We start from the raw sequence: 24,115 nt of genomic DNA, 5'->3' as shown, positions 1-24,115 counted from the left end.
AGCTATAACAGTGTTGTTACATGGAATACAAGAAATTTCTCTCAGACTGGTAGAACCTTTCAAAATGAATCGAACACACTGTACTGACTACAAATTTAACAGAAGGACCCAACTCCTGTTATTAACTTCTACCTAAACATGCGTGTCTGTGTATGTGTACATAACATATATGTGTTTATTTGATCTTTGAGAGAGAAAGATTGTGCTCAGTCTAGGCTCCTAAAAATCTGATTTCTATCCAGATACTGATTATTTCATACTGAAAAGAAGGAAAAGCGTATGTAATGTTTAACTTCCCTTTAGTTGCATTCTAAGACCATTATGTAGTGTTCAACCCCTTACGCAGAGCAAGAGACAGGATCAGAATGCACAGGAAAACATGAAGACAAAGCAGGCTCTGATTAGTCTAAAAGATGTTCTGTGAAGATTTCAAGGACTGAGAACAGCATGAAAAAGAATGAGAACAGTCTGCAACTCGGTTTAGTGGAACTTCTGGTTTGCTCTTTTAACAGACTTTAGTCACAAACTCGATCTACACCAATGAGCCACACTCGTGCTTAACTTTGTGTTAAATATTTGGTTCTTTCCCAATCATGTTCACATGCGATAGCTACATTCCTGCCATAATCAAGGTCTGTGCTTGCCCTTTCTACTGAATCAGAATTGTTCCTCTAAATACATCTGAGCACGTATTCCCTCCCCCTTGCATCAAGAAGGAAATGCAAATCCACTTGTGAAATGCAACTTTACACTTCTCACAGTGAAATGTTACATAAGAAGATCCTTTGAGGTCTGGACAGTTCTCAGACTGCAGATCAATGGGCCACTTAAGCCCAATGAGAACTTGCTGACTGTCCACAGAGAAATAAGTTAGTCACAGAGTGATGATTTTTCCTTGTTTTCAACTGTTGCTACAGCTGGCATGCAGACACTATAAACCAGCTGGAAATAAAGAACAGCTAGTCCTACTGCCTCTGCTAGGGGCCTAGCGGAAGGAGAAGAGGAAACAGAAGCCAGAGGTACCCAAATAAGGCAAATATTTGGGAGAGCAAAGGAAAAGGACAAAGTAACCAGGTGATGTAAGAATCGTCCCAGACAGCTTCTCTATGAGAGAAGGGCATCGCGCAGCCTAAAAGGAAAGAAGCTGGGTACCAGAGCGCTGCATGCCAATTAGCCTTACTGGGAAAGGCTGCTCAGTGGGAGACAGGAAAGGAAAACACACAACTGCCTCCTTATTTTTTTTCAAAAAAAGGGAGAATGCTCCTTGCATTACAGAAACCATAAGTTAGGTCGTGGTTTCAAGATGTTCCTTTCAATGGCAGTGCCAGCTCAAGCAGTTTCCACTGTCTGGTGCTTGCTTGATTGTACCAGCGACTAGACCTGTTTGCATGTTGGAAATGCTAAGACATTTCCTAGTAACCTTGCCTTTGCATTAAGTGTTTTTACAGTATTACATAGTTTTCTCTTTTTCTGTTTTGGGGTTTCTGTTTAAGAAGCAGTGGCTACCACCTCAAGGGCACTACCTATACATGTGCACCTGTTAACTGGAAGAGAGGATTCCACGAGACAGGCTGTCTGTTCGTCCTGTAGAAAATAGGAGAATCTATCGTATAGAATAAAGCCTGTCCAAAGAGACGCCCCCTGCAGTGGATGATGCATTAGAAGGGCATGCTTACAAAAGGAAATAAATACGGTCTCTTTTCAGACTATCTCATTAATTATTATTTGTCTGGTTTCTTTATAACCACGTTTAGTTCCTGCTTTCTCTTTGTGGCATGTGCCCTCAATTTGATAACTAACAGGTGCTGCAGACTACAGTTCCTGAGATTGAAACTATTTAAAAAAATCGCACACAGATGAGCCACAAAAGCTACAGAATTTAAGCGGACTATAGAAATGCAAGCACGCATCGGTTTTATATTGTGATTTACTGGCTTGTGGACTCTGGCCTGTAGCTTGGCTGCAGAGAGCTCTTTGCCACAGTTACTGTATGAGAACCACCTGGTAGTACTCCTTTACATTGTGCACGCCCGAGTTCCTGCTTTCCACTCAGTTACATGGTTAGTTTGTCAGAGAGTGCTTTAGACCTGCTTAACATTCAGCGTGCTGCAATCTCTGTAAAGGACTAAAGGTCCTTTACAGCACAAAGCACCTCACAGGCACTTACCTCATGCAGTCTGTTCCATCAGCACAGGGGCAATACGTTTACATGCTGCGTGCTGATGTAGAGGGTAACAGAGGGGAGGCAGGTCCTCCATGTTCCTCTTTTGGAAATAAATTAACTTCGAGATTTATATTCTTTAGATGAATGAGTGCCCTGTCAGTACATGTCGGCCAGTAAGGAAAATTGTTGGGATCAAAAATTAAATTTGAATTTCAAGCCACTAACTAATCAAAGCACAAGCAATGTTACATTATACACTGTATGTCTGATCTTCCACTGTCTGCAACCTTTGCAATCCTTATTCCTGTGCAAAAAAGGAAAAAACATGTTCCCCGCTCGTTCTGAAAAGCGTTGAAAGATGTGACAATGCAGTAGCAGCTCAGTAAAGAACCAGATAACCAAGTTCATCATAATCTGTCTTCGCTGACACTAGAACTAAATAGATGCCTTTGAGTAATTGGAAGTATTAACCAGCTTCATTGTAAAATGCCAGAGGAAATGCAACAGAGCTCCCATACAAAAAAACCAAATTACTGACTCATAAGGCTGCATAATTAGCAATGCTAATTCAAAAAATGATGTAGTTAAGGAAGCAGATCCAGCCTTCCCTTGACCTCTCATTTCAGATGTGATTGCAGTTAGATAGGCATGCACTGTTTCACAAACCGTGAAATCCAAGAGGAGATGGCATGCTTTTGTATAATCTCAGATCTAGGGGGCATATCTCCTTCAGGAACAGCAAGTCCTTGGCCTGCCATTTGTTAAGACTTCAAAGCAATGCTGCTTGCAATACCATGGTCACATCACTGGTAAACTGCACCGCCTGCAATGTTATATGGAGAAACAACAGCGTGTTTTACGCCCTGTCCCCTGAGCCTTTTCACTCAAGAGGAGTGTAAGTAGTGCCAGCGTACCTCAGGGTCTGCTCTTATACCTGCCCCCTTCTCAGTCTGCAGAAACCTCTCTTGGTTCTTTGGAAACAACCTGGAGGAGCAGAGACAGCGGGTCCTAGGAACTGAAGTCTCAGTCGCAGATATCACAAAACACCCAGAAACTTTTCTTAGGCCTTAAGCGCTTTACCAGCTCCTCTGTTCTTTTTCCAGCCACATGTGTCCCTGCTGCTTCAAAGCAGTATCTTTCTCTAGTTTCATGCTCTATAGCTACTCAGGTGTTTGCAGCAAATCCTCTTGGCTGCCCCCTTCACAAGCTTTGAAGGAAGAAACAAAACCCTGAAGTGCATGCTGAGTCCATGGTTTTCTAAGGCTTGTAACTCAGTCAAATCAAAGCCATATTAACAAAGTGAAAGTTGCCTATGCCGTTGAGATCGTTCCGTTTGTAAACAGTGGGACCGGGCTTCTTTATCTTACTATTGCTTCAAAGAGGAATAAGCAAGTGTTCATGTAAAGCAGAAGACAGGGAGATGGAGTTCACCAATTTCTTCCTTTTTCAAGGAAAGGACTGATTTTCCCATCTTTTGCACACACATCCCATCTTTTCCCATCTTTTACCCCCCCCCACACACACACACTTCCATTTAGTATCATCACTGCTGTAACCACAGAGTTTTCTGCCACAGCAGAAAATTCCTATGGACATTGTGATATAAATAGGTCATTTTGATCGCATCAGCTGAATTAAGGAAAAAAAACCCTTTCCTGATTTGTGAATCAAGTGGCTCTCATATACAAGTGTCACCAAAGATTGCCTTCTTTTTTGCACAAACAGATTTTGGGTTGATTTAGCAAAATTTTCGTTTTCCCTAATTGCTCTCTCATCTCCATAAACAGGCTGATTGTCTATAAGAAGCTTCTTGCTTCCAATACATTTACAAATTTGTTATTTATATTATTGGCTAGTTGGTAGTCAATCCTCCCCCTCATTCCCAAATTACTTGCCATAGTTCATGTTCTCTTCTAGCAAGCTTCAGTTTCCAGAACAAGAAGTGTAACTACTTGATTAGTTGATGAGCTCTCAGAACTTCCCATTTACAAATGTAACTTTCTTTTTCCCTTCTGCTCTGGTTCAGTTTGCTTTGGTTACAGGTATACTGCACATACGCCTTTTATGGCCCTGTTGCTGTCTGCTTCAACAGTATAAATCTCTGTTGACTATGAGGATTTTCGTCTCCTTAATTTTTACTCTAGAGTCTTTTTCATTTTTCCTCTTAAAAAAGAAATATTTCCTTCCCTAGAAGACTGTTTCACTCTGGTATCCTTTAATCCAAGCACTCCCCAGAGGACTCTGGGTTTAATAATTATATTGGAGTGCCTGTTATTTAAGATACTGGGAGTACTTCCCACTCTATCCAGGGCCTTCCCTTCCTCTGAACAGACTTTTGCCAGGCAGCTCTGTATTTATATCTAACTAGTTCAAGTTCAAAGCCCAAGGACTTTGTTATCATCAGATGGCATGTCTTAAGTCTGACGCATTCATTTCATGCATACATAGTTTCCAGAAAGAGTAAATGTAGAGTTTCAGTTTAAATGCTGTTCCTACAACAAATCCTAGTAATCGTGTGTTTCCAATGGCATTATACATGTTAGAGGTCACAACTAAAATGTCCAAAAGTAACTCCATGGCTTAGACTTACAGCATGAGGAAAATCTGCACAAAGTAATCTTGTGAACCGTGAACCCCAAAACAAAGTGTGGCATTTCCGAACGTTGTGCACAGACTCAACACTCTTAACCTCTTAAGAGATGGTTAAAGTAACAGGGATAAATTAATCATAAATCCTTGTATTACTATCATAGTTGATCCTATTTGCTTTTTTATTCTAAGTGACCCATATTAAACTTGAAAACTGTGTCCTCCTTTCTTGCAGGGCATATTTCAAAACACTCAGAAATTCCTAGGCCCCATTTCAAGAAGCCAGTCATATAAGAGAGCTCTTTTGGATGCTGAAGACTCTTGAACACCACGGACAGATTTCTCAATCAGATCTAAGACCAATTCTTTCAAGCGCTCAGGTAAGATGGGCACTCGCTGCAGTTCTCTGCTCTCAGATCGCAGTGCTGTTAGTCTAAGCCAACAAAGGATTCCCACTAGGGTAACAGAAAACAGAACATAGGCTTCAATTCAGCTGAGAGCGAAGACATGAGAAAGAGCCTCATTTTCCAGTTGGCTTGGGACCCTAACTTTTCCCCAGTGCTCAAGTAACAACAGTAAGACATAGCTGTCATCTTTTTTCTTCTCTTCGTTCAGTTAAAAGGCAAATAGCTGAAGGGAAGCAAGAATTCGGCTTATCTATGGGTTACTTCTTTCGTTTAATGCTACATTTGTTCTGTCTGATTTCACCAAATCCTACAAGGATTTTATTGCCCTCTTAGAGCCCTGCTACAGAGCCAAGTAGGCACCATTAAATCAGACGCCTCCTCCATAGCTTGCTTTTGAGCTCTGTTTAGATTTTCAGGGAGGAGCAATGAACAGGAGAATTGCAAACAAATATGTAACCATTAACATTAGGAAAAAAAAAAAAATCTATATATATATATATAGAGAGAGAGATATACACGTCCCTCTGTAACCATGTCATGTGTTTTCATTATACCTACCACTTGAACAATTAAAATTTCAGGGCTTTACTAACTACCACAGCCTTGAACACAGAAATCTCTAAATTAGAAAGGGTATCTTTCAAGTGCAGTGCAATAAAATCCAGGTTTGGGGAGGCTGGGGTTTTGGGGGTTTTGAGTTGTTTTTCTGTTTGTTTGTTTTTACACCATCTCTAAAATATCCCATAGTCAGCTATAACCGTCTATACACCAGTGACTTGCCTCCTGCACACTCTCTGCATCTTCTGCAGGCTGCACCTGTGTCTCGGTTTCGGCAACGTGTTGCTCAGGTGAGCTTCTATTTCGTCTTCTCCAAAATCTCCGAAACAGATTCCTGAAGAACAAATGTCATACTTGTTTGAAAACAACAGGAAGGCAGTTTTGAAAGGCAGATAGCAATACATTTACTATTAATGTCCATTGTGTTTCTCTCTCTCTTGTGAATCACAACAATTGACTAAAATCCTTACACAGGTAAGGAAGATGCTCAGGCATGTTGAGTAGATGCAGTGCATCTAACCCATGGCATGGTTACATGCACCCAAGCCCCCTTCCTAGCTCACTTAAATTTCTGCTTTCTCTGACACTAGAGTAAGTACCGCTATTGCAGTGGCCTAAACCAGTAACCTAGACAGCACATCTACTTCTCCCTCTTTACACTGCATATGTAAGTACAGTGATGAGACTTCCTTGACCAGAGCACCTCTAGATTAAGAAAATGGGTACTACTAAACATGTTTCTGGAAGTGTCCTATTTTTCAAGGGAAAGCAAACAATGCTTTTACCAGCATGTTGGCTCCAACATTTTTCTCTTTATGCTGTTAAGACTCTTGTCTTCCACCTATTGCAACTCTGAGCTTTCCAAAGCCCATATTCCCACCCTCCAGATTAGTCAAAATGCAGCATTAAGACTTTCTTTCTCATACAGTTATTTAATATTCACTTTTAAGCTCTCTCAGAACTTGATGTCTCTTCTGACTCTTCATCTCTTAGAAGCTTCTCACCTCTGTTGATGCTGTTTCTCACAGATCAATGCTTTCTAGAAGCTCCCAATGGTAAAGTTCACTGCTAGGCTTGTTCTTTTATGCTACCAATATACACTTGGTAAGCATTTCAAACTGAGAAACCCAGCTTTGAGATGCACCTTTATTCTTATGCCAGAAAGGCATCTGCAGTTCACAACAGTGACATAAAGATCCTGTGAGACACAAGGAATATTTCCTTTACTAACAAAAGTTTAAATGATTTACAGCCTGCAACTGATACCTAACACTGGTGATCTGTAAATATTTGCTCTCACCAGTATTTACCTTCATACTTTGCCCTACATCATTCCCATTGTTCACACTGCTCATGTTCTGCATTTCAGTACATTCTTTGAGGCAGACTTCTACCCACTTGCAGATGTTCCAGGATGAGATGATGTAAATTCTAGCTGTGAACTTTAGGCATTATTACAATGCAAAAATAGATTATATGATGAATCCACATAATCCAATATCCAACAGTCATGCTGACTGATGCCACTCTGATGTAGATTGACAGAGTACATCCCACTTGAACAAATTTAGATCACTACCTATTAGAAATTCTGTGAACTTTTGGAAGCAATATGCCCCAGCATCCTCAGCTAAAGAGAAATCCCTCTTGCTAATTGTGCTTTTGCTACTTGGCTGCTGCCGCAGTCCCTATATCACTTCCTTGAAAAAGTGCTGCTAGTGACTTCACTGGCAAGAGAAAGGTGACAGGATTAGAGCCACAGGCTGTAAACACTTCAGTACCCTCTGGGATTACGTTGTTTTGTTATTATTCCTGGTGCATTGTGCTCAGACAGCAAAGACATTTATTTAAGGATACTAGTTACTATTTCCAGCTCTATTACATCTATTTTTATTTGAACTTATTCAAAGACAACATTACCAACCCAGAAACAAAAGACAGGAAGGAGATGGAAGTCCACAATGCTTGAGACTCTAGACAATGACAGGAAATGGCCTGTGTTTTGACAGTTCCCCCAATTCTCTTCCAGATGATCTTTACTTAAGAATTTGACAAAGTCCAAAAAAGCAAAATAAAAACATAAACAAAACTCTGTGAAAGGGCAAATCCTCCTGTATTCAGATACCAGCAGAGTGGAAAATTTTAGAGAAAATCCAGGTCTAGAAAATTAGATTAGAAAAAATTTGTCTATATAAAAGCAGGAATGGAACAGCAACATGACAGTAACAAGATCTAACAAGAACAAGTGATTCCATGTTCTACTTGGAGAGGTCCTATTGTCTGCCTCAAGCAAAATTACAAACAAACCAACCAATCAATCATTTAGAGTGTTTTGTGATGGGTATATTAACAAGATATTTGGCTTAGGTATTTTCAAAGTACCAGCCACAGTGAGGATTGAACACAGTACATGGATGTTTTAGGTATAAGAAGCTTCACATCCAGTCCACTTCTGAGATCTCCACAAGCTTAGACAAGAATTGTCCTTTAGCTTATATATGCTTTCTTAATAATTAATACATGAACACAAAATCCCAGCTGTATTAGTGAAAAGTTAAGAAAACCTACCAATGAGCAAGCCAGACTGTAGATCAGTTTTGTGCTATTCTGAACGTGCCTGTTACTAGCAATGAAGCACTACTTGGCAAATGCAGACCCTATCCATTGTATCGGGATGACATTACTAAAGGTGTATTTTGAACTTTTTACATAGGCAAAGATCTAGCTGATGTCAAACATACTTTCTCCTCAGTACAAACCAAGTAAGAACTTCAAAACTGGCCAAGGTTGAACATTGTAACACAAAAGTTTGAGCAGAAGCCAACTGTTTTGTTCTCCAGAGATCAGTTGGAAACACACCAATAAACAGGATGGAAGATACTCTTTTCAAGGGAATATTATAAACAGCAAATTAATTGTGCAATATGTTACTGTGCTCAGGGAGTGAACTGGATTGGAAATCAGAACTTAGATCAGATAACTAATAATTATGCAGTTATATTAAAAAACACCAAAGGAATATTAAATTCTTTCTCTCTGGGTTATAAGCTGAACTCTGATAGGATCCATAAAGGAACTTTTCCTATAAGAAGTTATTCCATACTTGTCCACAACTGAACTGTTAGGAGCACTACACATGCAATTTGTCAATCTTGATATAGTCATAGCTGCCTTCCGCATTACAGGGATTTTGCAGCATCCTCAAAGAATGAGCTAAAACATACAATCTTCCAACCACAAATATTTTCTTGCCTGAAACTGCCTTGCTAGAGAGGACTATTCACGCTGCAAGGCAATTCTTTAGTAATACTGCCAGTAGGAATACCAGAAAGTGTCAAATACAATAAGGGAGTTTATAAAGTGGTGACCAGTGCACTGAGGACTGTAATAAACCACCCAATGTATTTCCCACCCAGCAGCAGACAGCATCAGGTGGCAGTATGTTTCAGTCATTACAGATTTATCCTGGATTAAACCCATAAGAAGTGGGTTGCAAGAAGTGAAATGACTCTGTACCTTCCTCTTCCCCCAAATATGTGTCAATTATTCTTTATGGCTTGTTTCCTTAACCTTTCCTTAGCAAAGCAAAAAGAAAGCAAAGGAGTCATAGGCTTATTATCTTTCTTTTTTTAGAAAAAGGGAAAAAGTAGAGAATTTAAGCTTACTGCAAACCACGACCAGACGTGCATTTATCACCCTAACATGGCGTGATGTCTCAGTTGATAATTTGGCACCCACTTAAGAGAAAGAATTCTGCTTATTTTTTGTTCCACTAGCTAGTCCAAAACCAAGTGCAAAGTTTCACAATCCCTCCAACTTTGTTGGAGAAGCAATAGTCAGAATCAAGATTCACAGAAGAGGGAAGGGAAAAAAGTACGTCCCAGACCTCTTTTCTGGAGAAGTGCTTATATGTTAAAAAAGCAAGAGTTCAGCAGAGAAAAACACTGCTCTTTTGCGTTCCCAGGCAGGTTTCTTGCTGTTCAAGGCAGACTCCAGACTTCATGTATTTCTTTCCCTCCTTCCATCCCTCCCTCCTTCCCCAACCCTTGATGATAGTATTTGGCAGGAACTTTTCATTAAAAAAAAGATCCAGACTGCCTTTGTGCTACCCCAGTAAACCTTTCTAGGGAAATTATGTTCTTTGCTCAGCAATTCCTGTTCAGCAGAGAGTGCCAACACGAGGAAAACAGCTGGAGTGACTTCCTATTCTCCATTCAGGCCTGGCAGCCTAGGAACAAATCCTTACAAAAAGAAAGAGGCTGAAACCAACAAAGGATCATTGACAAAGAAATGCACGATGACTTTTGTAAGATGTTATTTTCAGTTCATTTTTTAAAATTAATACAATCAGCCTTTCACAATAACATTGAGCTCATGAACAACCTGATCCAACCACCAACAATGCTGTGGAAAAGCTTCATATCAAGTGGCAACCAGAACAACAACTTGTTGAAATTAAGAAAGCGGATCTGTTGTAAAGACTATGCAGGACTGACCTGGGCAATGGGCTTGAGCATCTTTTGCTACATAGGCTGAACCTGGGACACAGCCTCCAGTAGTAAGAAAGAGCAACAACAACGCAAAGCAACAGGTACACGCTCTATATCATCACCCAATGAATGTGCTGAGGCTCAAGTATCCATTTTCTAGGCCAGGCATGTGTCCTAATACAAGTTACACAGGCAGCAATCTTGCCATACATCATGATTTTGTCTGATTTTGCGTTTTCCTTGAAGAACCTTCTGTTTAGTTCCTGAAAAGTCTTGCATTTCATTTACGTACGAATAATTTTGTATATTCCAACACCTCAGTATAGTTCCCCCAATAACTTCTTTAACACCTAAAAAATGAAGATAATGCAAACATTATTACTTCTTAAGTCTTGTAGTTATTTCATCCTCATACTGGGAAGGGAGGAGCTTGCCAGATGGGATTGACAATTATGTGGCTGTAATCCCAACAGCTATCATTCAAACACATAAGGATATCGTCCAGTTTAATCCGAACACCAAGAGATTTACTTAAAAACCCTTTCCAGATAACTATGCAGCTATCATCCCTTCTCCCCAGGCTTCAAGATTATTTTGATGGACATTATTTTTTTCCCTGAGAAACACAATGTCTAGTTATATGTTTAGAGAAAACCAGCATTTAATCCAAGGATTACAGCCATGAAGTCCTGCTATTCTAAATCAGACTACTCCTTGATCTTTAATTTGAAAATCCATATATTACTTGCTAACTTCCTTACATTTGAATCTCAAAATGCAAAGCATCTGAGATCATAGCTGAGTTCTGGAAGAGACCCAACAGTTAAATCTCCAGGGAAGTCAGGCAAGGCTGATAATTGGGTTCTGACAAGGATATATGTTTTTTACTACACTAATACTGGATAACACTCCCGCCTTTCATTTTTCCCTTTCTTTCCAGCTTTGCTCCTTTCTTCCTTTTAAGGAAAGGTGACTTTTTTATTGCCTCTCATCACTAATTACATCCAGATAATAATAACTAACCAACTCTTTACTGACTGCCAGTGCTTTATTGAGGGGGGAAGGAAGACAGGAGAGAGCAGTGTTGCACCTCTAAGGCTTTACAATTTGAAGGTCTGTCCTGAGATTGTGTAATTGCAGCGTTCACACCACTTGCATCTGAATGACAGGATGGGTCCTCTTCTTTCTCTTCCCACCTCTTCCCACCTCCTTTTCTTAAATTACCATGGATTTCTTTCACTGTAACCTTGTTGCCAGCTCTCAGCCTACTCAGTGAACAAATTACAAATTCCTCTGGTTCAGTCTGCAGTTGGGGGTTGAGGAAAGCAGTTCCTCTGACAGTATTTAGAAGAGGAGAATGGAAACAAATAGTCCAAAGTAATATTTGACTTATTATACAGATGTTGATTAACATAGAACTACATTAAAACAAATTGCCCTGCATGTAACATACAGGGCATATAACTTGCCTGTTCCTACATGTTTAATCAAAAGACTTAAGAAAAAAAATCACAACGTGTATCACATTCAAGTTATTACTAGTTTCAGGATCAGAATACAGTGCTAACCATCTCCTGTAAACAGTCATATGGCAACAAACCTTTTACCAGTGCTAACCTGTCCTCCATAATATTTGTTGGTCTTCTACGCTTATACAAGAACAGAGTACAACACTCAGATCAAATGCAGATATTAAACAGGTATGCTAAAAAAGAGAATCCACAGTAAAACTTAATTAGTCTCCATGGGAGACAGATACCAGGGAGACTATGGAGTCCCTCTTCAGGACTTTATTATGCTTATTGTGCTTGTTTCTTATCGAGGTCACTGTTTTACCTTTTCCTGCTCAATTAGTTGAGGAGTTGTTTTACAGCCTCCTTTGTTCTAGGTATTCAGGCCAGTAACAATACAGCACAGAATGGGGTAAATGGTATCTTAAACAACGTTTATCCAAGACCATAGAGGAATTTTTCCAGTTTACCCTGTTTCCACTTCAAAGAAATGTGCCGTTAAAACAAAGAGCATCTAGACAACTGTAGCTGAAGAAGGCTCCCAAGATAAACAATGACTGACCTGTTTGGGCCTTCCCTGAGGTGCAGCAATCAGTGTGTTTGCCTCATATAGTCTACCCAAATACCTGAAATTTATTGAACAAGGAATTGAGAGGATGTGACAACTGCAAAACAATTCTTCATTAGACCTGAAGCTAGAAAGGCATTGTGTATTTGTTGAAGAAACTCCTCTAATTCCAAAGGTTTATAAGGTAGTAGCAAGTCATAAAACTCCCAACCACAGCAGTCAGAACCTGATAAGATATTGGGGAGGATCAGCCTTACTCTGAGGGCTCAGCTGGCTAACTCTTTAAACCAACACTGAATGAATTAGATCCGTATACTCTTTCATTTTCAGCTTGATTTCCCAGGCAATCACATTGCCTGCCAGCCTCCCTCTTAAACCTGTGGATTCAAGCCAGGTTGAACAGAAATTAAACTGCAGAACAGTTGATAGAAATCTACAGCTGGAAAGAAGGAAAAGCCCTTCTAGCATCTCATTGATAAAAACTGACCTAGTCTTGGGAAATACTTCATTCTGAGCATTCATCTTTTTAGAATCCAGAATCAATCAATAAACACAAACTAGAGGAAAACCAGACTTTATTAATTCTGGCCTCCACGGCTGTGAAAACACATAGTAGGGCATATTTGACAGAGCTCAGAAAACCTTGTGTGTGGAGATTTGGAACAGATACGGAGAAACTCAGAGACTTGGATTATCTTGAAGCCCCATAATGCAGACCTGAAACAAATCAGTTTTGTGAGCAAAACAATGAATGAAGCCTAGCTTCCAACTGATCTGTGACTTAAGTCCTTTCATCCCTTCCTCCACATAACCATCCCCCTTACAAACACCCTAATCCTACCCTCATTCCCACATAGCCCAGGCAAAGAGCAATTTATGTGTTAGCTGGTCCCCACCACCACCGACTGTCCAACCAACATGTCCATGCCAACTGGCCAAATAGAGGAAAGCGGAGGAGAAAACTTCTGGAGCACCAGTTGGAAGTCTTTCTCACAATGGGCTTGTGAAAGAAGTTTCCTTCTCTATCCAAGTGCTGATTTTTATGACACTTGCACTACTACCTGGTAAAGCTTTACTGCTTTGCTAAGTCAAGTTGATATGCACAAAGCGATCCAAGATGCAGTTGAAATACAGGCTAAAAGAAGGCATACTCACATAAAGCTCCCTTGCTTAGGCCAGTAAATAAAATTGCTTTTGGATTAGAGAGAATCCTGCAAAATGAGACAAAACTTTGGAGCAAAGCAAAATTAGGAAACCTTTAAGAGATGGTTTGATTCTACAATCATACGGAAAGAAAAAAAAAAAAAAAAAAAAGGGACTTTATACAATATCAGCTAAAACACGTGAAGACAATATAAGATAGAGTTGATTCTAGAAACAACCAAAAGTCAAAATGAAGACCTTCACAAAGCTTTTACAGAACTGGAATTCAGGTTCCCCCAGGAGAAGAGAGCGGCAGACTCTGAGACTGAATGACTCACAGCAGTTTACAGTGCCATACAAACATACAGTCTGTTGGTGATTTCCATTTATGCTACTGTAGTGAACTATAAAACATTTCTCCTAACTCAGAAGTGGATACGTATCCTATTTGGTCGTTTTCAGTTACAGGGACAGCAGTTTCAACAGAAGAGCCTGCAAAACAGCTAAGGGCAGTAGCTGCATCTGGCTTCCCATAATCATTTATTTGCCATCATAAATGGAAATTTTTACTTTTAACTTGATTTTTAGCACCAAGTCAGAGCATTACATTTCTTAATTGACTTATATGAAGAAAGAATATTCATAAGAAAGATGGTGGTGGATGGAGACCCTGTAAGTTGTGCCATGACAGAGAGAAGCATGGAAAGGTGCTGCCTAAAAAGAAGTTGGAAACTAAAGAGAAAAACCTCCTGGAAGTTTGAATCCTCTTGTATACAGAACTGTTACTTTGAATACATTTTTTATAAACAAGTGAATTGAGTTTAAAAAAAAATGTCTGGCTCTAATGATTTTTTCTTTCTAATGAGAAAAATCTGTAAGAACCCAAAATACTGGCAAGCTGCTTGGGTCCAAAGGGGACCAGTGCAAGAGGAAGGCAATACAATCGATTCCTAAGGATTGGGAGTCAGGGCTTTGGCACTGCTTCGCATAATTTTAGAAACTTGCATAATTTGAAGAAGAGTTTCCTCAGTTTACTGATGTTTAAGAGATGGATAACACATAGAACTGCTCCAGAATTTGTCAGATGTTGGTTTTTTAATCAGAAAATGGGTCATCTAATGAGTCAGTGTGGGTTTTTAGAAATACCTTGGGTTTGAAACGTCTCTCCTCCAAACTGACGCTTCCCAGCAGAATTATCCCTAAACTCCTAAGATCTTTGTCCTCAGCCAGAGGCTCACTCGTGCTCATGATTCTGGAAACTAAATTCCTGAATAAAAGTGTTAATGAAACATAAATGTGAATGGCATTAAAAAAAAAAAGAAAATATTAAAAGCCTGTAGGATCTAGGGGACTTCTCATTTATATGAAACGTGAGAACTAGTTTGGACCTAAATCAAGCTTTGAAATAAAACTAAGACTTTCTGATATTTTAGACACATCTTTCTTTTCTGACACAACAGTATGGAACTTCAGTTACTTCACAGCAGGTTATGGTCCTTTCTCTTCCAAACCAGACAAAATAAGCATGTCATCCCTGAGATACTTTTGCCTACAGGAAGATAACCATTCAGCTGTGGCCATGTTCCCCACAAAGGAAGAAATCTCCTCAAGGGTTTCCCGTTCATGTTCACCAAGAAAATATACCTGCTTCTTACTCATATTATGATGGAATCCATACAGCAGAACTAACATCTATTCCTGTGTCAGACACTTTATAAATAAATACAACAGGACTCTTCCTGCCCCAAGGAATTTAGTTCCACATCTGTAGAGCACTTTGAAGCCATCAGACTGCAGATACTACAGAGATAATAAATTATTTTAAAAATATTAAAAGCAATGAAACCAGCAGGCTTTCCTCCATGCAAAGAAACTATTCTTTGCTATCACAACACAAGCCATAGTTGAGTGGAAGTCCAAGAAGTCCAAGTTTTCCATGACTCAGTATGACACCTGGCCCAAACCAGAAAACATCTACATTCTTCCTCTGCAGAGTTCTATTTATTTTCTGTTAATATTTTGAAAACAAGTTTTATCTTCCTGTATTTTTACTGTACTTTCATTGTTTAATGAGATCATTTTAATTGTATTATTTCGTAGTGGCAAAAACACAGATGTTTAGAGTGCCCCTTCTCCTGCTAAATTGAGAGGGAGAAGGGGAGAAAAAATCTGTCACCCCAGAAGAGCAGAATGGAGCAAAAAAATTATCACCTGTACAGAAGTGTTACAAATTGTTGCCCATGGTAAAATAATGGCTTTCTGAAAAAAACTTGGATTGGAGGATACAAGAGGCAAACACAACTTCTTTTTTAAATGCATCTAACCCATATTCAGGGGGATAGTAGAAACTCTGGTCGTGGAAAGTGAAACAATGAGTTACAGTACTACAGAGCAAGAAACTCCCTGTGTTCCGTGCATGGCAAAGGATACAACACACCGTGCAGGCTGACCAACTCAGAGGCAGCAAATTTTTTCATCTGTTGCATTCCAGATTGGTATCAGAATGGAGACATAGCATTTTGTAAATTTAGTTATCAAGCACTTGTACATAAAAGAGAGAGACAGAAGAGGTCAATTAGGCAGCAGCCACAGCTGTCCAACTTTAACCCTTAACCCATATATATATAATATATATATATATATATACACACACACACACACACACACATAAAAATATGTAACAAAGCACCAACCCCCTACAAACACACACCAGCTAGTCTGCATTGTTTATCTTGGCAAGTGCTATTAAGAATTATCTAAGGTATTCTTAAGATCTGATGAGAAATCCAGACACAGAACTGCTAAAGCATTTGAAAACCTAAAGAAAAAGAAAATTGCAGTTCATTAAGCATTTCCTATATCACAGTAACATTTTTTTCTCCCACTCTGGGATGTAAAAGCCTGAACTCTTTGTAAAAGGCATGGCTATACCAGATGTACCTTTTTCTCCATCAAATCTGTTGCAATTTCTCTTTTAGAAGGATATGGTTTTACACTACAACCTTCATAATGGAGTGCATCAAAAGGATGTACAGAACAATAAATTACCTTCAGTTATGATCTGACTTTGTAGGCAAACCATATGAGCACAAATGACCCACTGCTAACTCCAGAACAGATTGGATCATTCTAACATGGTTTTTGTAATGTTCAGGACTTTTGTTACATCCTTTATCAGGTCTCTTCACTCCTCACAGATTTTTACTCAATCAAACATCCCACAATTCTCTAAGAAGAAAGAGTGAAATGTTATGAGGATGAATATTACAGAGCAGGAACTGAACCACTGGCAGTTGAAATACTAGGAGGGACTGTCTCTGTGCAAGAGCCAGGAATAAATCCTAGAAATACTGACTTGTGGTTCCTTGCTCTGGCCAGGAGGTTCAGTCAGCACTCCTCTCCCCATAAGATCTTCACAGCACTACATGAACAGCAATTAGGAGCCAACAGGTGAAGAAATGTTGATTTAAAATTTTCTTTTTCAGGCTACCATTCCATGTACGTTGTGCAGTGCAGTGTCAGAGAGAGGTCTAAGCCCAAAAGTGAAGTTGGGACCTGAATTCATGTCTGCTAAGGCCAGGGTCCTCTGCCCTGCGAGTTTTTATCCACTTCGTTAAGGTGTCAGCCAGACACAGTGAGGTAGGCAGCAAAGATCAGAGCCTCCTCTTCTGCACAGCTTCTGCCAGCCATGAATCTTGAAAGCAGAGTGGGGTATAATCAGGAGAACACTTTGGTGCTATTTGGAAAGGAAAAAGCACACAGCTCCTCCCCTTGGCTAATGTTTCAAGAAAAGAATTGCCTGTCCTTGAGGTAGACTGCCAAAAAAAACATGTCGTTTGAGAATGTGGTGACTGGACTAGGAAATGAGCAGCCCATGTCTCTCAGCTCACCCAACACTGCCATGAGATCCAGCCCTCCTGCTTGCCCTGCGAGAGGGGTAATGGGTTTACACCACATTGACTGCCTTTTCACCACACATTCAGCAATCAGACACATACACAGCTGTTGTATAGGACAGAGGGATTCCTCTGTATCATCTTTCAGGGCATTGTAAACATGCTGTCAGGAGTCAGCAGAGCAATATCTGGAAAGAATTAGCCTGTTATTTTGTGCATAAGCAGCAACAGAAAATGAAAAACCCCAAACACCCAAATATAATAAACTGTGTAATGTAAAGAAATATGTTCATTAAAAGCAAACACATGCAAGATAAATATACAGGGAAAAAGTATGTCTTGTTTTCAGCTGGAGAGTTTGACTCCATTCAAAGGCAAAGCTGCAAGGGAGCAGGACCAGTAAGCACACAGAAATGCAACATTGATATGAGTAAGAATCACATCTGCAGTACATTGGTTAGAACAACCACCAAATGGGCTGTTGGGCCCTCAGCTGCTGGGCAGGTCCTGCCCATTGATGGTGCTGTGTCATCAGAGAGTTTCAGAAGAGTCTGGGATTCTCCAAGGTGTTTGAAACTGGTCTGTTTTTTTAGATGTGATGCTGACCTAGTCAGAGTTTTTTGACTTCTATAAGGGCTAACTCTATTGGGATGTGAGAAGGCTACATCTGGCTCATGCTACACCACATCTGGCCTGTAATGGGAACAGCTGGCACACGCAAACATTGGGGCCCTGGAAGAAAGTTAGTCTTGCTGCTGACACAAAGCTGGAAAAATCTGGATTCTTTTCTTGGCTCAGTCAGTAACTCACCTGTACCTCAGTTTCTTGCTCTATACTGAACATAAGGGGTGCTGGTTCTCTGTTACAATAAATACTAATGGTACAGTGACTTCATAAACTTAGCTAGCTCAGAGAAATGGCACAGTCTGTTTCACTGGTATTTATAAATGTGTTTTAGAAATCCTGAAACAAGGGTCATATAGCAGAACAGGGCATCAATTCTTTGAAAAAATCTTTAGTCACATTCAGAATAAAGAAAAAATAACAAGACCTTGCTTGTAAGTTTATCAATCTAAAAGACCAGCAAGTGTTAAACCTCCTAAAGTGCCTGAAATTCTGGACAGAAATATCAAAACAGAGACTCTGAGGTATTTTCAACATAACCAGGAGCAGGAAGGACCAGACTACAGACCCATGAGGTTTAATTCAAATAGATAACTTCATGGCTTATCTGATCTACATCTGCAATCTGAATCTTTTGAGGTTCCACCACCACTACTAAACATGACACCAAGCTGAGAACACAGGAAACCTCAACCGATGTAATCAAGAAATCACGTAGGCAACAAAATGATGTCATGTAATTCTTGAAGTTTAACACTGGCTAAGGGGAGAAGGGATCAGAGAAGGAAAAGGGAGGAAGTCTGCTATCCCATAAATGCAAGGTACTCCACAGCCAGGGATATTCTCACGTTTTCCTGTTTGTTTTAAACCACTTTCCTGTTCTCTTTTCCCCCTCCTCACCAACTTATCAACAGTGCAGCTAACACAAAATATCATGAAACTCAAACTTCCCACTGTCTTAATAGCATTAATTATACCAGGAAACGCCTCGTTCTCTCCTAAATTATTCTGATAAAAAACATAATGCACATATCTAGAAAATTGATATTCTTTCATCCTGCAATTTTTACTGGACCTTGAGATGACTCACAGAATTTAGGTAGCTTACATGAGTTTTAACCAGACCAAATAAGAGACTTCAATGTTGGACACAGAAATAGCTACCCCTATTCAGACAGCAAGTGTGTAGTGCTGTCCTACACATATCAACGGAGTCTGAGAGAATTCCCATCATCCATATTTTATCCAGCCATGACATAAAAGAAAAAAGCTGGCTCTTTTCTCATAAAAAGGAAAATAGCAACACCCTGAAATCACATGTCTTCTAGGCAGCTTCCCAAGCACACTTTGTTTTCATTGACTAAAATAATGCCTAACAATAGAAATTGAAAGCAGATGTTCCTACACTATAAAAAGTCTTATTCTATTAGAAACCAGCAGATCTTAAATTGTGTTATTTAGATAACACTCTACTCTGCATAGTGAAAGAACATAGGTCATCTAAATAGAGAAATATTAGTGACACTCTTCTGTTGTTTTGATGACTAGATTACAGTTGGAACTGGCCCAAAACACTTTGAGCTCCACCAAACCGTTTGGAAATGTGCATCTCATAGTCCTATGTATTGGTTCTCGACCATTCTTGTAAATAACCCCAAAAGTCACAAGGGCTTTAGAGGCTGCTTGGGGTGTCCAGGCTCAAAGCCCACAGTTAAACATCCCCCGGCGTCTCTAAGTATTCCAAAGAACACCATATTCTGGCCTCCTCTTTCTTCTTGTTGACATACAGCCAGCACTCGTCAGTCCGTTTGATTGGAATCACCAGGCAGCTAGTTTGGAAGGAGGAGTTGATAGGTATAATCATCCTTTATTGCACTGGCTGATTTTGATTTGCCTGGTTTATACCAGTAACAGCGTGGAGTCACAACTCAAATGGGGTTTATGCCAGTACAACTCCATTTATTTCAGAAGGGCCCTAAATTAGAAAAGTGGAAGTGAGATCAGAATTGGACTGAATACTGGTGCAACATTCTACATGTACACAGCTCATAGTTAATAGAAAAATTAAAACTAACATTTTTGCCTGTCTCATGACACTGATACAAGTAGTTGGTAAAGCTGTCTCTGGCCCTGTGCTTCTGGAAACCATCCTGGCTCTACTGATCTTCAGGGAAGCAAATCTGTATACACATTCATCATTTGACCCTAACTCTCAAATTATTTTCGGCACTGCCATTATCTAGGAATGAAATATGGCTCTTTGGGTCCCAAGAATCATCTTAACTTTAAATGGAAAGAAGATGAAGCAACATAGTAGTCGTAGTCATTCAGTAGCTGTTTCTAGTAATGTTTTTGTTTCTTCTTTCTACTTGCTTCATCTGTGAATTGCAGACAGCTTTGTAGACCTACTTCATTTTTTACTCCTCTAAAAACTGACAGTTAAATAAAACAAAACCAAGAAGTAACATTCTACCTTTAAAAAAAAAAAATTAAAAAAAAATAAATATATATATATATATATATTCCCTTCTCTTTCCATCTCTGCATCTCTGAACTTACATTTTGGTCTTTTATGTTTTCTATCTATAAACAGAGGCTCTTGGCAAGTTCACTTGCTTTTTTATAGGTCAAGAGGAAATCTGTCCAACTGTTTGACAAACAAAGTATACTGATAACACTTTGTAAAGTAATATGGAAGAATTTCTCAACCTAGAATCTGTAGTGTGACCCCACTCAACAGGAGTTTTTTTAAAATAATCAAAAAGCAAAAAAAATCCTGGGTTACTTCACCTATAACTTTTCCTTATACTTTTTGCTGTCCTAAAATTTAAACTGGTCACCCTGCCTATGACATTTAGGTATGCCTTATTTGTCATTTCCTTACAGATTGCTTGCTGCTATGGGACAAACCTGCATTTCAGCACAAGAGATTGATTGCAGTATCTCTCTCATGCTTTGAATATGACTAATGAGGAGGCTGCCCAATTTTAATGTCAGATGGGAGCAATAATCAATCTAAGAGCCATCAGGACAACTCACAGTTCAGGAAGAGGTGAGTAGGAGGAGCATAGGAAGACCACTGAAATGAAGAGACAGGTGTCAGGAGGAGGATGAATGCGATTCACTGATTTACCCAAATGGATGTGATGGGGTGTATCTCAAGGTTACACAAAGACCATGAAATATGAAGGGAGACTGCTGGCTTTCCCTGCTCTATGGCACTTAACAGCTTATTCTTGACTCAACTGCTTTATTCAAGATGGACAATATTCCAAAGCCAGCAAGCATTTGTCTTTCATTTTCCCCGGTTTTACCTCTGGCCAATCCAGGCAATGTCAATCTTTTTTTTTTTTTTTTTAGCCTTCCTTCAATATTGATGGGAAACAATCTGACGGAGTTTTTGATCAGTTAACAATGAAATGTATTTTTTTCATTTTTATGATTTAGTTAGTTACACTTTTTAAGCCTGTGAATCAAAACAGAGCCAGATTTTCCCATATGAGAGCACAGGAAAAACCTACTGTAACATAAAGACTATATACAAAAATTGGCAAACCACTAACCAAACTTTCAGCAATTCATCCTTACATAATGACTGGGAGAAAACAAACAAGCAAACAACTTCCCCAAAATCAAGCAAACTAACACTATTACCCGTCTCTGTCCAGTGAAATTCCCACTCTTTGCATTTGCTGCATGGCCAGAAATTGGGATACTGATAGCTAACATGTAGGGTTTCCACTCTGCCTTTAATGTCAATAGCACATATTATTCAGCAGTCTCCAGTTAAAGATCTGTGCAAAACTTCATGAAAACCCTTATATTAAATTCAACTGCTGCAATTTCAGTTTCTGTATCCTAGGAGAATGCATACATAAGAACAGTACTTTTCTAGCACAAAAGAAAGACATATATATATTCTGAGCTTCACAAACTGAACACAAAACAGTCTTTATGGAGATTGTTATACAGGAGAATAAAGCAAACCTTCCTCATTTACTGAATGCACATGGTTCCCTGAAACCTGAGCATGTGAATGTCTGGTTCTGATCATTCACCCGTATCAGAGTATGTGAACCAAACCTTACCCACAAAAGGATGAGCAAAACCCAAAGAGATCTATCAATATTACTTGCCTACAAATAGAGCCAACAGAGTAAAAGTCAGATGGCAAATATAAATACGAACTTCCCCTTCCTTCCAGTGGGCTGGAAGAAATCATCAGCAAAACTGCTTGATCAAGTCCTGAAAAAGAGGATGAGAACACTGCTGCTAGATTCCAGGAAGAAACACAAGGAGTCATTTCTTGAAAAGAGGAGGAACAAAAGGTAAGTCAGAAGATGATGACAGCAGTATACTGTGGATCAGCATTGTTTGGAAAACAGCTTGCTTCTTTAGAGAACTAAAGGACTCCAAAAGCCTTGGAGAGGAGCATGACCTGTCCAGGAAGACAAAGTGATAAAAAAGAGGGGTGACTAGAAAACCCAGAGCAGCAAGTGGCATAGGATAGGTGTGTAATACCAAGTTTTACACTGCAGGGTGAAGCAGCTTCTAGATCCACACGCAAACCTCACTGACGTGGACATCATCCTTCCTCTCACCTATGTCTGCAAAACAAGCAGCAGGTGCAGTATCTTTGCTGTTATGAAATAAACTTTCCTCTTTCCAACAGAAAAAATGATACCAATAGTATCATTTTCACGAGCTAGACCTCTGTCGAATCCAGTCAAAACTGCATTTTCTTTTAGAGAGAAAGAAAGGTAGTGATTTGTGCTGGTGCTTTAGATGACCAGCTTCTTTGCACTACTGCAGATGAAACCAAGATGAAAGGACAAAAAACTCTGTCAAACCAGAAAAAAAGAAATACAAACATATACAAAGTACAGACAATCTCACTTTTGGATAGCAATGCTCATACTTAGCCCTTGAGAAAAGAACCCAGCAAACAAAACCAGATTACTGCTGAAGAACCTCAGTGCTTTTCACTTTTTCAAAGTTTGAGAGATTTGTGTTGGAAGGCACATGAGCCCTTTCTTTCAGTAAAAGGGGCTTAACTTTCATACTAGCCTTCTGAAGTGCTGAAGGTTAGTAATGATATCAGTGCAAATCTTGGATCCTAATTTATTTGGGGTGTACACAAAGAAATATGGCGTTTGTGGCTGCCATGTGCCACATCTTTTTTCTAACCTCTATTTACATTTTTTTCATCCAAGCACATATTGATCGAAACTCATACCCATGACAGTACAGCAAGTGCCATTCTGGCCTCTTTCATCCAGTGTTAACCATCACCCTCAGCAGCCAGTACCCTCCCTCATACAATAACTGAATCACCTTTGGCAGCTGTTACTGTTTCAGACCCATACCCTGCAAAGATTTATACATCTGCTTAACTTTATCCCTGTAGACAGTGCCAGTGACATTAGCAAGAGCGCTTACATTTGTTAATTTAAGTGCTGTAGAAACAGGGCATTGCCTAGAATTCTCACAAGAAAAAAAAAAATTGAGTCTGAAATAAATATGATGATCATTTCTTTGTTATGTGTTTTCTGGTTCTCATTTTTCATGACATCCTCTCAAGTGGCCTTAGGTCCAAATATGTTTCTCCAAGCCCAGAAAATCTTTCAAGGGTCATTTGAGATGTCTGCCTGTTTATGAGTGAAAGCTATCAAAAGGAATAACGTGATTCTTTGAAAAGAAAACACTTGAATATCAGTTATTGCCATTTGCCTCAATAGTTTTATAATCATGCTGTATAGTAATCTACATAGACTGTTTAAACTAAATGAATCAGAGCGTAAGTGGCTTACAGGCCAGTCTAGTATATTGCATATCTATTTTTGCTAATCTTGGCCTAATTCAACAGCAAAATTCTATTTAATGTCCACATCCAGGTCACTAGCACCTACCTAATAAAAACCAGTAATAAATCAACATCGTTAGTGCCATGGATTCTGGAGAGACCAAACACTGATGTACAAGGAGTACTGGAGATGTCAGTTGAGACTGTCTGGTCTTCCTGATCTGAGATGATATAATTTCTAGTTGCAACTTTTTTCCTGGGCCATTAATTCTACTGCCCTTTGTAGCTGCTACGACTAATAGCACATGAACTAAAAGATCACCTGTGGTTCGTACACACATAGTAGGTGAATTTCTGGTATA

The 24,115-nt window shown here is 39.4% G+C and overlaps 1 long non-coding RNA gene across 1 annotated transcript; it reads left to right on the top strand.

Annotated features, from left to right (window-relative positions):
* The first annotated feature begins 5,676 nt into the window (after positions 1 to 5,676).
* On the top strand, positions 5,677 to 22,214 carry LOC113482922. The gene is made up of 3 exons (XR_003398934.1): positions 5,677 to 6,008; positions 20,837 to 21,002; positions 22,155 to 22,214. It is a non-coding gene; the product is annotated as an uncharacterized LOC113482922 (long non-coding RNA).
* Positions 22,215 to 24,115: the final 1,901 nt, after the last annotated feature.

Source organism: Athene cunicularia (assembly GCF_003259725.1).
Source record: "Athene cunicularia isolate RWA chromosome 8 unlocalized genomic scaffold, athCun1 chr8_part1, whole genome shotgun sequence".
NCBI lineage: Eukaryota > Metazoa > Chordata > Aves > Strigiformes > Strigidae > Athene > Athene cunicularia.
This window is presented reverse-complemented; position numbering and strand designations above follow the sequence as displayed.